The sequence below is a fragment of the Tamandua tetradactyla genome, chromosome 24 (assembly GCF_023851605.1).
Source record: "Tamandua tetradactyla isolate mTamTet1 chromosome 24, mTamTet1.pri, whole genome shotgun sequence".
NCBI lineage: Eukaryota > Metazoa > Chordata > Mammalia > Pilosa > Myrmecophagidae > Tamandua > Tamandua tetradactyla.
In genome coordinates, this window is record NC_135350.1 from 14,411,808 (window position 1) to 14,429,466 (window position 17,659).

Below are 17,659 nucleotides of genomic sequence, written 5' to 3' on the forward strand. Positions count from 1 at the left end.
CCTTACAAAGCAAATAAAAGATCATTTGGGGTAAAGCATTATATAGGGGGGTAAGATATCAGTTGACTCTTTGGTTTACCTCCAGCATTATCACTTCTCTTTAATCATTCAAAATGAGAAAAACGCCATCCTGACCATCTTAAGGCATTTTGTTTATCCACAAGTATGTAGAAGGCAGTTCTTGTACTAGAAACAAGAGAGAGAACAAACATGCACAGATCAGCTCTGCAATGTGCCAGGCACTAGTGTACATAACACAAAATATCTAATTGAACCCTCATAATCTCTGAAGTGGTGATTATCATCTTTATTTTACAGGTGAGGAGACTGAGGCTTAAAGAGAATAAGAAAGTTGCGGGGAACTACCTAACTGGTTAATGATGGGCCTAAGATTCAAATCCATATTTGTTCAACACCACATCCTACATACGTTACTATCTCTTCGTGAAAAGGCCATCCAAGATCCATTTCTGTGAGAAAATGCTGGATGTTGGCCCAACTTTCAGAGATTCTTATTGGGGGAGGGGTTTTAATGGGGCTCAGGAATCTACATTTTAATAAGCTTCCCAACAGATTCTTAAGTGAATCTAAAGTGTGATAACCACTGTGTATATTGTAATGCTTGGGTTTTTAAAACACGAAAGGAGATCTCATATGAAAACTTCATTGAGCCTCTGTTCTAGTTTGTTAGCTGCTGGAATGCAGTATATCAGAAACAGAATGGCTTTTAAGAAAGGGAATTTATTAAGTTGCAAGCTTATAGTTCTCAGCCCAAATTAACGAAAGGCTATAGAAATATCTAATCTAAGGCATCCAGGGAAAGATACCTTGGTTCAAGAAAACTGATGATATTCAGGGTTTCTCTTTCAACTGGAAAGGCACATGGCAAACATGGCGACATCTGCTAGCTTTCTCTCTTGGCTTCTCATTTCATTAAGCTCCCCTAGGGGCGTTTTCCTTCTTCATCTCCAAAGGTCCCTGGCTGCGTGGGTTCTAAAGCTTTTTCCAAAATGATTCTCTCTTAAAACGCTCCAGTAAGCAGCCCCACCTTGAATGGATGGAGACACACCTTCATGGAAACCATCTAATCAAAAGTTACCCCCCGTAATTGGGTGGGCCACCCAATTATCTCCATGGATAATCAAAAAGCTCCCACCCACCAATACTGAATGAGGATTAAAGGACATGGCTTTTACACCACAGATTTAAACCAGCACAGCCCCTAATGACAATTTTTCAAGAAGTACCCATCCCAGTGTGTTCTTCACATGTCCTTTGGTTTATCTATTAGCTTTTTATACCAGTTTATTTTTAATAGCTATTTTTATTTCTGAAATATATTTAGTTACTATTCATTAAATATTATATGTATTTTATATTTATTTACTTAGTATGGTTATATTTAACTATTATATAAATAGTATTTATTAAATATTATTTATATTTAATTGTTTGTATTTAATAATGTTTATATTTGGTTATTTATAGATTGCTGGGATCTCTGACTCCCAGCAGATTGAGTTACCAGCCTCACCTGCTCAAAATTCCTTTTGCTAAAGTCAGTCTTTCAACCCACAATCAGGTTTGTGGAAATGTAAATGCTCCTAGAGGGAATATACTGACTCATCTTCATACAATGACTGGTAGCAAATGTTTTTCTGAGATTAGGTTTTGAAGAAAGATAGAAAGGGGACAAGAATTAACGTTCATTAAGTACCTACTAGATAGCAAACACAGTTAATTCTTACAACAACCTTGGAAGATAGGATTTATTATCCCTATTTGAGGAGTTCATAAACAGAGTCTCCAAGAACTTGAGTTCTCAAGGTCACAGACTGACTAGGTAGTGGAGCCCACTCTTTGTCCCCTATGCCAAGTTGCACACCAATGTGTGTAGAAAGAGGGTGCAAGGGCACTGGGGAGATGGGAGGCTTTGTAAACTCCAGAAAATTTCTCCAAGGTTAGTGCTAGCACAGTGCCGGTGCACAATTAATGTCTGTTGAATTAATTGATGTGACTTCTCTTTGTTATCAAAGAGGACTTTCTAAATGCTAATGTGCTCAAAACCCTTTGATGTCTCCCTATTGCCCATTATAGTGGCTCGCAAAGTTGTTCAGAAAGAAAATCACTTAGAAATCATGGTGCTTCCTGAAGAACATGATATATTTATATATAACACTATAAATTAATAATTTTTGTTAAATCAGATTTCATGCAAACAATATCCAGCACCATAAATTTAAGGGAAAGAAACTAGATCAATAAATTTACCCATGCATTTACTTTTTTTTCTAAAAATAGGGAATCTTGCATCACCTTAAAGAAGATCAATGTTTTATGGGAGCTTAGCTTGAAACACACTGGTCTCTATGATAAAGTCCAAACTTTTTAGCAGGGCATAATAATTGGTAATATTTATTGAGCACTTACTACATTCTAGGCACTAGGTAATAGAGAATGAGTATATATTCCTCACAGAAACCCCATATGAGCTATACATTATTATTCTTAACCCAATTTTATATGAGGATACTGATGTTCAGAGAGGTTAAGTAACTTGGCCAAGGTCAGCAGGTGGTAAGTGGTAGAGATGGTGTTAAAACAAAACAGCTTGAGTCCAGAGAGCTCTGAATACTATAGGATACACACTTTTGTGACCTGCCCTGCCTACTCCTTTGGCTTTGTCTCCTGCCTCCTATATCCCCAAAGTATTGATATGCTTATCCTTCCTCAACCAGCAGTGCTCTTTCATGTTTCTGACCTTTGCACATGCCATTTCCTCTTCCTGTAATTCCTTACCTTCCATCTTCCATTCTCACTGCCTACCACATTAGACTTCCTGAAAAAAGTTATACCATTCCTTCTGGATTCAGCTGTGAAATTTCCTTTGACTTTCTCCCCTTGGGCATAGTCAGTAATTCCTTCCTGGGGTCCCGTTGGTACCCAGTACATATTTCCATTGTATTTCATTTATCATATATTACTCTAATTATTTAATTTTCTTAGCTTGTGGCTTAGTGTAATAAAGAACTTGGCTGGTCTTTGTCCATAATTCCTAGGCGGTAACCTCTTCATCCTTGGAATTTCCCCTGATGGGAGCATCTTATGTTATTCACGGTGGGCCTCATATCACACCTGACAGCTTGTGCTAACGAGATGACTCAGGTTAAGCGACTGACCTATTGGAAAGACCATCTATGTAATTAGGAGGTTGGAGCTTTGAACCACATCTTATCAACCCCATCTCTGGAGAAAGGAAATGGGCTAGAGATTTGAGTTCAACAGCATAGGCATTATTCAATCAATCATGCCTTAGGTGATAAAATCCCGTAAAAATTCTAGATATCTGAGGCTCAGAGAACTGCCATGCTTGATAATATACATTGTGGTGCTAGAAGGTAACACATTCTGACTCCATGGCGAATCAACAGGGAAGTTTCATGTGGGGCCATCCAGAGCTTGCCCTAGGCAACTCTTCTTATTTGTATCCTTTTTGCTATAATAAGACTAATCATAAGTGTAACACATCCTGAGTTTGAGATTGTTCTAGCACATTATCAAATTTCCCCAGGGATCAGGACCTCTCCCTTAGGGAAAGGGGGGGCTTTAGGCACGTAACAGCCCACATGACAAGAGAATAGACATTCATTAAAACTCCCCTCCCCTAATCACTATTGTTAGCCAACTCTTGAGGGAGTCTCTGCTTCTGCTGCAACTAAAATATCATGAGATTCTGCTGAACCTTTTAAGACATCCCTCCTTGACATTCTCACTCTCTTGGTTTTGGTGTGGCGTGCTCACTCCCATTTCCCAACTGGCTGCCATTAGGAAGAATTTTCTCCTGCCCATAAGTCCCTAATTAAAGCTCATGTGTACTTTTCTCCCAGGTGTGTTCTTTAAGTCTTGGGATAGTGCTGGGCTGAGACATTTAGCAAGCCAGCCAGGAGTCTAAAGAGCACTGGCCATAGAGAGCAGGAGTTTAGGGAAAGGAGACTCTGCAGAGTAACCCCAGGGTGGCCTGCTTCCTTGATGTGGGGAGGGGTAGCCCACTTGCTTGACTGTGCTGCAGTCAATTAGCTGCAGTTGGTTGGCCTGTTGTGTGCAGTACAGCCAGCTACAGCAGACTGTCTCAGAAAGACAGAGAAATGCGTAAATTTGAAAGATGCATTGAATGAAAGGCTACACCTTGGAGATAGGAGTTTTGAAATATTGGCATAACCGTATGCTAGAGTAGGAGGATGTGGACTGCCCCAGGGACAGTGAGGCATATCTTGACTTACTTTGACTGGGACCCAAAGGCTTGGGATCCCATAGATTCTTTATCTGATGATGAAAAGGAGAAAAAAGTAGTTTGGGAGGAAAAGAGTGGAGTGATTCCCTCTTTGTACGCAGTGGTTCCAAAGGTTCCTCTTTACTATTAACACTCAGTTCTTAAGTATTTCCTTAAATAGGGCCAGTCAGCCTGTTTTTGCCTTCACTAGGGAAGGAGAACAAAATATTTTCATCATGCTCCCATGAGGCTATTTACATATACCAATCATCTGCCACAGTCTCATAGCAAAGGATTTGGTTAAGTGGAAAAATGTAACTCATTATACTGTCATGATAATCAGTAACTCTTTTTTAGAACTAAAAGAAGCCTCAGGCTCATTGTTGTTTTGCCTTGGGAGTTGGATGGGCAATTAATCATGATAAATTGCAATCCTTTGGCTGCCTTGTCAAATTCTTGGGATTGTTGGTGTACTGGAAACATTTCATTCCTCACTTAGCCCAAATGTTAAAACCCGTGAATGTTTTGATTAGGAAAAGCTATCTCTGGGAATAGCATGTCTCCCAGCAGGCTGCTTTTGAAAAAGCTACATGGGCTATCATACTGTCTCAGGCTATATAGGGGGGTGGGGGGGGTGGATTGATCCAGATGTGCCTTGTGAATTAGACACAGCCAGTACTGATATTGGCTTTGGATGGGGCCTGTGGCAAAAGCAGCAGGTAAAGCAAGTTACCATCAGCTTTTGGTCTGAACTACAGCATCGCTCATTAGGTAAACAACAGTGGGCTGCCTATAATGACTTACTGCAGATTGAAGGACTAACTCAGAAATGTCCTGTGAAATTAAGAACAGCCATCTCCATACACAGTGGATATGTGATGCTGCCACTGAGCCTCACTCTGGCAGTGCGCAATTAAGCATATTAATGGAATGGAAAGCTTATCTGTTGCAGCATAGCATTTTCAACAACAGCCCCTTAAGTGATATTCTGAGACCAGTTTCCTATGTGGAAGAACAATGCTTGCCCTTCCCTGCTGATCTTTCTGAGGTGGCTGTCTGTGTGCACACTACTGACAGATGTGGTAGTATATCTGAGTCTACCAGATACACTGATGGATCAGCACACAGGCAGCATGCCATCTGGATGGCAATAGCCACGCAACCTAGTACAGATACTATATGGTGGGAAACTGGAGCTATGCAAAGCAGCCAATGGGCTGAATTAAGGGCTTTATGAATGGTCATTGTTCATGAACCAGGAGATGCATTAACTGTTTGTGCTGACAATTAGGCAGTGTACCAGGGCCTGACAGTATGGATGGCCACATGGAAGCAAAAGTAATGGACTGTTGTCTGCCACCCCTTTTGGGGAAAGGAAATGTGAGAAGGCATCTTAACTACCTGTAATAAGCAGAAGATAACTGTGTTTCATATTTCTGCCCATAACACTCATTCTTTACCTGGCAGTATTGAAGCAGTTGCTTTAGCAACAATTCATCGTCTTTAGCCAGCATCATACAAAGCTGCTGAATTTTGCAATGAAAGACAGGGCACCAAGGGTACCACACTCTGTGGAGACTAGCACAGCAATTCCAGCTGCCCATCATCAAACAACTGAAAGAAGTTGTTGATGTCTGCCCCTCTTGTTCACTGTGTTGCCCTAGCATGTTTCCTCACCAACTCAGTCACACTGGCCACAAGCAGACTCTGATCACATGTCAGGTAAATTATATAGGTCCCTTTCCTTATCTGGAGGTACAGAATATGGTTTTACTGCTGCAGATATGGCCACTGGACTGTTGATGACTTTCCCAGTAGGGAGAGCAAACCAAAGAGCTATAAATACATGGCTTAAAAAAGCTAAGTGCATTCTGTGGGTTCCCCACACTGTGGACAGTGATGGAGGACCCCCTTTACAGGACAACTAACCTACGTCTGGGCTACTGAATATGATATCTTATAGACATTTTATTTGCCTTAGAACTCCAAAGCAGCAGGGCTAATTGAAAGAAAGAATGGGCTTATAAAGGAGCAGCTAAAAGATAAAAAGCAATCTTGGTAGCAGTGGTCATACTGGTTGTATCCAGCCCTCACCACCCTTGATTCTCAGCCCTGAGCAGTTGTTCTTACACCTGTTGAACTGGTAATGGATGGAAACCATGGAGGCATTGTGAATTCAGGTAAAAGGGCCATCAATCAACACTACAGCCACAATGAGGCAATGAAAATAATTTGCTATTGCCTGCACTACAAGCATTAGAGATTGGGGAAAATAAGGTCAACTGGCTGTGGTTTTGGCCAATGCAGCCATACTGGTTGGGAATCCTAAGCTCAAAGAGTTTCTGAGTCATCCAAAATTTGAGTATTAGACCATACTTTATACACAAAATGCCAAAGTTATATATGTAACTGTCCTGATTTGAAACCATTATGTACCCCAGAAAAGCCATGCACTCTTAATCCAATCTTGCATGTTCATACATACTGTGGGTGGGATCTTTTGATTAGATTGTTTCCATGGAGATGCAACTCCTACCCATTCAAGTTGGATCTTAATTTGTTTACTGGAGTCCTTAAAAGAGCTCATGGAGAGAGATTCCAGAGCCAAGAGAGAGAACAGAGAGATGAAACTAAGTGACAGACATTTGGAAATGCTTGGAGACAGACAGATGCTCAGAGAGGAGGCCACTGGAACCAGAAGCTGAAAGAAATGAAATCCAGGAGCAAAAGACCAGCAGACATTGTCATGTGTCTTCCTATGTGACAGAGAAACCCCAGACATGATTGGCCTTTCTTGAGTCAGGGTATCCTCTTGTTGATGTCTTAGTTTGGACATTTTCATGGCCTTAGAACTGTAAATTTATAAACTAATAAATTCCCTCTATAAAAGCCAATCAATTTCTAATATATTGCATTCTGGGTAGCTTTAGCAAATCAAAACAGATTTTGGTACCAAAGAAGTGGGATGCTGTGGTTTGCAAATACCAAACATGTTTGAATACTCTCTAAATGGATAAGAGGAGGATTCTGGGAAAATTATGAGAAGCATAAAGGGAAAGGCTTAGAATGCTTTGAAGGGACTGTTTGTAGAAATATGGAAGCTAAAAGTTCTTCCAATAAGGCCTTAGACAGAAATAATGAATGCGTCATTGCCAACTGGAAGAAAGACAATCTTTGCTTCAAAGTGGCACAGAATTTGGCAAAGTTGAGTCCTGGTGTTGGATGGGAGGTAGAATTTGAAGGTGATGAACTTGGATAAATAGCTGAGGAAATTTCCAAACTAAATGTGGAAGATGCAGACTGATTTCTCCTTGCAGCTTATAGTAGAATGCAAGAGAAAAGGGATAAGCTGAGTACTGAACTCTTGGATACAAAGAAACCAGAAATTGATGGTCTGGAAAATTCTGGGCTACTGGAAAGTGAGACCCCAGAGAATAGTGCCCCATGAGAAGATTTTACCAAACATGAAGCCACTTAACCATTTCAGAAAAAGCCAGTATTGGACACAGAATTATCCAAAAGGATTTGTGGAAAATCCTATTGTCTGTCTGATGGTTTCAACCCCTGTATGCTGCATGCCAGGTCAACAATTTTTTTTTGCAAGATCTGTATGAATGGAACCACTGCCAGTCTGGAGTAGAAGAGAGAAAAGGGGCATTGAAGGAAAAATGACGTCAAAGGCAGAACCATAAAAACTAAGGTCTGGAGCCTGAAAATCTCAGGCCAGGAGAGTGGATCCACTCATGCATGTGGAGAGGGCAAGTTTACACTAGAAGCAGAGAACAGGCCTTCTGCTTTGTTGCTTAGGAAGCGTGTTGGGCCCTCAGGTCTCAGAGAGAGTAGAGCACATTCCTTGAGGATTGGGGAGAGCCTGACTACCACCCCATTGCTCTGGAGGGTTTGAGCATGTGCCCCAGAGATGACAGACAGCTGGGTGCAGCCCTGATGACTGGAGAGGGTGGAGATGAGAAAAAGGTGATCTCCCCAATTTACCTTCAAGATTGCATTCAGAGAGAGGTGGGCTGCTGCATAGGTCCTTGGAAAGGGTGGGACTGATGCTTTCCAAAGCCCCAAGGATAAATGACTCTCAGACTGTGAAATCTAATGGCATTTGCCCTGCAGGTTTCCAGAACTGTTTGGGTCCAGTGACCCCTGTGCTTCTTCCAATTTTTTCCTGTGGAATTGAGACTATGTATCCTATGACTGTCTCTCCTTTGTATGCTGGCAGCAGATAACTCATTCTGAGTTTTACAGGTCAAGAACCAGAGGAGAACCTTTCCTTGGGACAGACCATGCCTGTTGCTGACTTTGTTGAGATTTTGTACTGTTTCTGACTTTGTATTGTATTTGTATTGTTACTGAAATGGTCTAAGTCTTTCTAATATTGTTATGGAATGAATGTATTTTGCATTTGGAATGAACATATATTTGGGGGGGGGGGTCCAAAGGGTGGAATGTGCCAGTTTGAAGCTTTTATGTACCCAGAAAAGCCATGTCCTTTAATCCTCATTCAATATTGCTGAGTGGGAGCTTTCTAATTGTTTGCATGGAGATATGTCTCCACCTATTCAAGGTGGGATTGCTTACTGGAGTCCTTTAAGAGGAAACAATTTTGGAAAAAATCTTTAGAGCCCCAGAACTGACAGAACCAATAGAACAGACAGAGCCCCAGGAAGCCATTGAAGAAGCCTGAAGAGAAAACTCACAGAAGTTACCATGTGCCTTTCCAGCTAAGAGAGTAGCCCTGAACATCATCAGCCTTATTGAAGCAAGATATCTGTTCTGGTTTGCTAGCTGCTGGAATGCAATGTACCAGAAATGGAATGGCTTTTTAAAGGGGGAATTTAGTAAGTTGCTAGTTTATAGTTCTAAGTCAGTGGAAATGTCCCAATTAAAACCAGTCTATAAAAATATCCAAATTAAGGCACCAACAAGAAGTTTCCTTCACTCAAGAAAAGCCAATGAAGTTCAGGGTCTCTCTCAACTGGAAAGGCACATGGTGAACATGGCAGTGTCTGCTAGCTTTATCTCCCAATTGCTTTTTTCATGAAGCTCCCCTAGGGATGTATTCTTTCTTCATCTCCAAAGGTCTTTGGTGATATGGATTCTCTGTTTCATGGCTCTTTCAAAAATGCTTGCTTCTTTTAAAGGATTCCAGAAAACCAATATTGACCCACCTGGAATGGGTAGAGTCACATCTCCCTTTATTCAAAAGTTAATACCCACAATTGGGTGAATAACTTCTCCGTGAAGATAATCTAATCAAGTTCCCAACATACAGTACTGAATAGGGTTCAAAAGAAACAGATGCCTTCACAAGATTGGATTAGAATTAAAGCATGGCTCTTCTAGGGCATATAAATCCTTTCAAACCAGCACAGTATCTCTCTCTGGATGTCTTAATTTGGACCTTTTTATAGCCTTGCTTTAATTTGGACATTTCATGCCTTAGAACTGCAAACTTGCAATTTATTAAATTCCCCCTTTTAAAAGCTGTTCTAGTTCTGATGTATCACATTCCAGTAGCTTGCTAACTAAACATAAGGCCATGAAAATATCCAAATTAAGGCACCAAAACGAGGTTACCTTCACTCAAGCTATCTGGAATACCTCTGTCAGCTGAGAAGGCACATGGTGACATCTGTTAGCTTTCTCTACCAGCTTCTTCAAATGGCTTCCTCAGGGACATTTTCTTTCTGCATCTCCAAAGGTCTCTGGCTATGTGGGCTCTATGACTTTTTCCAAAATGATTCTCTCCCTTAAAGGACTTCAGTAATCAACCCCACCTTGAATGGGTGGAGATCAAGCTACCAAATCAAAAGGTCATACCCACAATTGAGTGGGTCACATCTCCCTGGAAACAATAAAAAAGATCCCATCCAACAATATTGAGTTAAGATTAAAGAACTTGGCTTTTCTGGGGGTATACAACAGCTTCAAACCAGCACACCATATGACGGAGAAACCCCAGACGTGATAGACTTTTCTTGAGTCAAGGTATCCCCTTGTTAATGCCTTAATGTGAACAGTTTCATGGCCTTAGAAATGCAAATTTGTAGCATAATAAATCTCTTCTGTAAAAGCTAATCCATTTCTGTTACATTGCATTTCAGCAGTTTTAGCAAACCGAAACACTAACCAAACGGGGATGCCCTATATCCCAAGGTACAGTATGTATGACTCTGTGGATACTTATTGTGCCCAAGCTAAATGTGAATTTGATTCCAGAAAGCTCCCTGCAATTGCACTGGGAAAAGGTGTAGTATTTGTCTCCTAATGGAAATTTAACTTGTATTCTTTTTGCCATTAGCAATCCGTTCTAGTTAGCTAGCTGCTGGAATGCAATATGCCAGAAATGGAATGGCTTTTAAAAAGGGAGAATTTAATAAGTTGCACATTAACAGTTTTTAGGCCATGGAAATGTTCCAATGAAAGCAAATCTATAGAAATGTTAAATCTAAGGCATCTAAGGAACGATACCTTGATTCAAGAAGGCCGATGAAGTTCAGGATTTCTCTCTCATCTGGAAAGGCACATGGAAAACAGTCAGGGTTTCTCTCTAGGCTGGAAGGGCACATGGTGAACATAGCATCATCTGCTAGCTTCCTCTCCAGCTCCCCGGGAGGCATTTTTCTTCTTCATCTCCAAAAGTCGCTGACTGGTGGACTCTCTGCTTTGTGGTGCTGTGGCGTTCTCTGCTCTCTCAGATTCTCCAGCTTTCTCCAAAATGTTTCCTCTTTTATAGGATTCCAGTAAAGTAATCAAGACCTACCTAGAATGGGTGTAGATATGTCTCCACCTAATCCTGTTTAACAACCACCTTGATTGAGTCACATCTCCAGTGAGATGATGTAATTAAAGTTTCCAACATACAGTACTAAATAAGGATTACAAGATACCATTGTTCCCGCAAGGTTGATTAGGATTAAAACATGGCTTTTCTAGGGTACATAAACCTTTTCAAACCAGCACACATTTGTACTGGTTTGAAAGGGGGCCATGTCTTAACTGTGATCAGTTTTGTGGGAGCAACTGTTTTTTCTAATCCTTATTCAGTATATAGGTTGGAAATGTGATCAGATTATCTCCATAGAGATCGGACTCCACCCATTCCTCATGGGTCTTGATTAGTTTAACTGAAAGTCTTTAAAAGAGGAAGAATTTTGGAGAAAACTTCAGAATGAGGAGATTCAGAGAGGGTAGAGCCATGATAGGGTAATGAGAATGATGAGAGCAAAGAGCCAGGAGAATTGCAGAGCCTATGCCACCAGAGACCTTTGGATATGAAGAAGGAATACATTCCCCAGGCAGCTTCATGAAACAAGAAGCCTGGAGGGAAAGCTAGGAGATGTCATCATGTTTGCCACGTGCATTTCCAATTGAGAGAGTAATGCTGAACTTCTTTGGCCTTCTGAAACTAAGTCATTTTTCCCTGGATGCCTTAGAGTGGACATTTTTATGCCTTGCTTTAATTTGGACATTTCTCGTAGCCTTAGAACTATAAACTAGCAACTTATTAAATTTCCCTTTTAAAAAGCTATTCCGTTTCTGGTATATTGCATTCTGGCAGCTAAGAAACTGGAACAGCATTGTAGGAAATATCTTTCTGCAATAGGCTTCTGCAGGAACCAGCATGCACAATAAATCTCAAGGTTGAGTAAGCACTGAACTGCCACTGATGGGTGCCACCAGCCAGCCTTGGACTGTGACCCCTGTGAATTGGAATACATAGACTACCCCGCTGGCCTGCAAAACTCAGCACATTGGAAAATCTAAAAAAGAATCTTCTGATTTAAGTCTGAAATCACAGGTTTAACTATTTTCCTTTTCTTGGCCATAACGGTATCACAACGTAGAGTTATTATTTCTGTGTGAGGGACTCTTAGTGTTCTGTTCTCTCTTATACTGTTGTTGCGGAATATGGATGCAGTGTCTGTCCTATGGTCAATGCAAACTGCTGTGGGGGGATGGTGTGTTGTGGCAGCCCAGGAATCAGGACTCCTCCCTTAGGGAGAGGGTGGGGCCTTAAACTAATGTACTAAGAGTGGTAAGTGGTTGAGCTAAGACTGTGAGTTCTGGAGGGCACCGGTGGCATCATCCAGAGTAGGAGTTGGCAAACTATGTACATGGGCCAAACTTGACCCAATTTCAGTGTTTGTAAATTAAGTTTTACTGAAACATGGCCACACCCATTTTGAGCATATTGCTTATGGCTGCTTACACACTAAAATGATAGTTGAGTAGTTGCAACAAATGCCATATGGCCTGTAAATTTTCATGCAATTCAAACTAACATCCAATAAACATTTGAATTTCCTCAAGTCCATTTGTTCTTTAGGCATGTCAAGCTATAAGCTTATTTCCATACGGGGGGAGAAAGAGAGAGAGAGGGAGGGAGGGTGGAAGGGAGAGAGAGAGAAAGAAAGAGTTATTCAGAGGGCAGAGCCCCAGGCTATTTGCCTTGGCCAAGGAATATAGAGGCTGAATGAATAACAGGGGAATTGAGTCAATAATTTTAATCCTTTTCCTCTTTGATAGTAGGTTGATGCCTAAATTATCTAGAAGATTGCATAATTTAAATATCTCATTATGCAAAGGAGAATTTCTTTGTTACTAACTATAATCAACACTTCAGGAATGCTTTTCTTTCACTGATCTCTCCTAGGAAGAAAAATGTGGCATAGATTTCTGTGGCACTAGGACCACATAGGTGTGCTAAAAGTGATGTGCTAACAGGGATGTTCCCTCTTATAGGGATTAACAGCTTGTCCACATATTTCAAATTTATTGTGCTCTAGATGTTGAAAGCAGATTGGGTTGCATGAATTAATTTTACTTATACAAGTTAGTTTCTTGACTTAAGGCATTTGAACATATCGGTTCCTCTCTCTGGAATTTTCTCCCTACTTTTTACCCAGCTAACATCTACTTATCCTTGCTGTGAGCTTAAACATCACTTCCTCAGAAAGCCCTACCTTAACTCCACGGTGACCTTCTTGTCTTACGCTATTTCACAACATATGCGTTTTTCCTTTATGATCCCTATCCCAAAGTGTACAGTTAAAAATACTTCTGTATATTCTTCATTTAACATGGTCCCTGCTCTGTTCAGTGAGATCAGGTTGACTTTTGTTGACTGTTGTATTAATATTTATCAGCAGCACAGTTTCTGGCACATAGTAGTTTCTAATAAATACTTGTTGAATGAATGAATGAAAGTTAAAGTAAATTATGACACAATGTGAATACATGGAAAAATATTAACATTGTTCTTCAAGTCAGCCAGAAGCATTTCAGAAGACCTACTAAAAATCGTTGAATAATCAACATTTAGAAACCAAAGAGCATCTTTGATCCAGATGTTTTTTGTGCATGTATTTTATCCTTAGTTTAGAAAGGAAACTCATGAAGATAATCTTAATTTTTCTACACCTGAGTTAGAATACAGTGATTATCACATCTAGTTTTCATCGTTAAGGGAGATGAAATTTATTTTTGCAAGATTTTCAATTCTGTTTCCCCACATTCACACGCATACAACTGGTCATACACACAAAACTGGATAAAAAAAATTTTGTTTTGTATTTTATGAAACATACACCAGAACATTTACAGAATCAAAAAATGATAAGCATTTATAACAAAAACTTTTTAAGTGAAAATCATTGTCATACATGTATCAGAGTCCTGGTACCAACCGCATCATATTTAAGCTGCAATAAAAGACTGAGGCTTGAAAAAGTCTAGTGGCATATTGATAATGTTTAATGATCAAGCTGTCTGGGGGCAATAAAAAAAAAAAAAAGATTTGTAGCATTTCCTGATTTCCAGAGTGTAAACACTCCCACCATGACCAATTCAAAGCTGTCAACCTGGGAGCTGGGTAGAGATGCACACAAACAGCTTGCACAAGTCAGGGAGAGCCGCTTTCAGCACACCACTGGTCCCACTGGGGAGACCTAATCATTATAGAACTACCAGCAATAAGTAATCTAAGACACTGCTTCCCAACCTTATGCCACAAGAATTGTACATGATTTTAGTTGATTTGACAAGATGCACACTTTATAGTCAAAGATGGACATAGTCCTGGGTTTTAAAATCCTGGAAACCCAAGTTCCTAATCATTAGGGCAAAAAATTAAAAGTATGTTGTTAAAGCTGCTGAAAGCAAACTTGATTTACTTATTTAAACATATGGAGTTGTTTTGCTGCTAAGCGTGAAAGACAGCCCACTCTATCCTTCTAATGGAATTTATCAATTCAATGAACAGAGAAATACTAGACTTTAAAAAGAAAACTCCTGACTACATTCACATGTCTTTTTAGGAATCTGTCAAGAATATTTTAAGTCACACACGTGGAACTGGATTCAATAAAAGCTTTTTTCTTCTCTCTCATTTTTTTTTTTTTTTTTCAAAACCAAAATCCAGAGTAGTTACAGAATCCATTTTGGTCACTTGGAACTTGGACGGAGTTGGAAAATTGTTCACACCAGTCAATGTTCTTCTATATTCTAAAAATCACCAGGTGTGGGGGTGAGGGAATTATTGGTGAAAGGGTGAGGGGCGGTGAAGAGGGCAAGCATCAGCAAAGGGAGGCTGAAGTGTGGTCAATAAGTTATTACTTAAAGGAACAAAGATGAAGAAATGATCACCAATCCAGGCACATTTTACATCCTTAGAAAACATTCATTGTTATGCTAATAATTAAACTTGATTATTTAATGTCAGATTATGAATTTTTAAAAAATCAGCACACAAAATAATCAGATGTATAAGACTGCTTATCAGTTTTTTTGTTTTTTTTGTATGTTGTATGGTGGGGCCACATTTCATTATTTTTCCATGTGAGTAACCCGTTGCTGCAGCACCAGTTGTTGAATTTTTTGTTTGTTTGCTTTGCTTGTTTGTTTTTTGGGAAGTGCATGGACCGGAAATTGAATCCGGGTCTCTCACATGGTAGGCGAGATTTCTACCACTGAACAACCCTTGCATCCTGCTTTTAAGTTTTAAATAGAGAAAAATTGGCAATTGTCCAAATGTTCAAAAGAAAGCATATATTTAAATATGGCAGGTGGATATGCAGTCATTAAAATAATTTTTTCAAGAAATATGTCCACAGAGGTTAAACAGTAAGGGTTGAAAAGCTATATATTTATATTACACTTCCGATTTTGACCTCAAATGTCTTAGTGCTGTGTGAAGGGGATGTTTAGTCATGTATGTCACCAGAAGGAAAGTTGGATGTAAAACATGGGAACGTGTAACAGTGAATCTAGTAGTGGAATTATCCATGACTGTTATTACAAGCTATTCCATGAACTAGAGCAAATGTTCAGCATTATTGCAAGGAGTAAAAAATACAGGTGCATATGGGGAAAAAAATGTACCTATTCCAAACTATGGACTATAGCTAACAGTAATATTTTAATACTCTTTCATCAACAGTAATAAATGTAACCACACCCATACTATGGGTCAATAATGGAGGTGGGGTGGGGATAGAGTATGGGAGGTTTAGGGTTTTCTTTTTCATTTTCTTTCTTTTCTGAAGTAATGAAAATATTCTCTATTTCATCATGGGGATGTATGCACAACTATGTGATGATACTCTGAGCAGTGATTGTATACCTCAGATAGTTTCTATGGTGTGTGAATATATCTCAATAAAATTGCACTTAAAAAAAATATCCACCTTATTGCCTAGAAAACAAAATGGGAGGAAAGACATCAAATTAAGAGTAACTGAGAGAAGTGACAGTAAACGGAGTTTTTACATGCTGTTTTTCCAAATTGTCTCCAAAGATGTCTTATAAGTGAAAATATCTTAAATTTAGAAAAGATTGAACCATTTAACATATCAATTCTTTGAAAAGTATGCATACTTTAATACCAGCTTTCTCAAATTTGTTAACCCATTTCTTATTTTGCTGAAATTTGATAGTCTTCATCAGTTATAGCCCACATATTCAATTGTATTATTCTGCCAAATTTTGCATAGTAGGCAAAGAGAAAGGCCTTTATTGGCTAGAACTCATGTTGGGGTGGTACAGGCTTTCCTCTTCACAGCTACTATTGAGTAATTTTATCTCAAACCTTTGAAAAATTAAGCCAGTCTATAGAGTAAATAAAAAAGTAACTGGATTTAAATTTTAAAGCACATTGTTTGGCAGTGTTATAAAAGGACCGACTTTCAGACCAACCACCATTAAAACCCTATACAATCCCAAAACGCCTTGGTGCTTTACACATCAGCCACACTAAAGCAGAGTTAAATAAGAGATATTAAGCTACCTTAACATCCAAACCTTTTCAAGTTTATCTTCCCATTAAGAATGTTTCTATTTTAAATAGTGATCAAATTAAATATTATGCAAGATAATTCTAATATCCTGATTGCTTCTTTACCCTCAGGATTGGCAATGTGATGAATCTCACAGACTCCTAGATGCCTTGAATCTAGGAATGTTGACAATAGGGGACCCAGCTATCATTTCTTAAGATAGTTTTCATCAGTGTCCACAAAACCATTTTAAATTTCCAATCACGAAATACACTATCTGTAAGTCTTAGGGACATGAACAATTGAGCTCTGACACTTAGCAACTGTATGACTATGGGCAACACTGTACAACCTGTATGTCTCAGTTCCCTTATCTGTAAAATGCATTTAATACAGTCATTCTGAGGATTAAATATTTCAAATGTTTGGAACCAGATAAAGAACATGGCAAATATGGTGACAGCCACCACCACAAAGTATTATGGTTAAGAGTAACTTCTTTTTCAAAGTGCTTGGGTTCCAATGCCAATTTAGCTACTTAGCTGTAATCCCGTTCCTCATCTACAGACTGATTAGAATTAGCTATTTAGAAGAAACTTGCTGGCAGCAGGGTAGCAAAAAAGGTTTTTCTGGGCGGGCCACGGTGGCTCAGCGGGCAAAGTGCTTGCCTGCTATGCCGGAGGACCTCGGTTCGATTCCCGGCCCCAGCCCATGTAACAAAAACGGAGAAACAGAATACAATAAAACAAGAAAATGTTTAAAAATGTTTCCCTTTCTTCCTTCCTTCCTTCCTTCTCTCTGTCTTTCCTTTAAAAAAAAAAAAAAAAAAAAAAAGTTTTTCTACTCTAGTTAATTCTAAGGTGTTACCTAAATGAAAGATTAAAATAATACTTGAATTCTGTAGTACTCAGTTTCCATATTCCTCAGCTTGTGCAAATAAGCCTGGGAATCCCTTTTACTCCCTGAATTTGGAAATACACTTAACATAACCTGAATAGTCTTGAAGACAATTCAAGATGCATGGGTTGGTTCAGTGGTAGAATGCTCCCTTGCTATGCAGATCAGGGTTCAATTCCCTACCCATGAACCCAAAAAGAAAAAGATA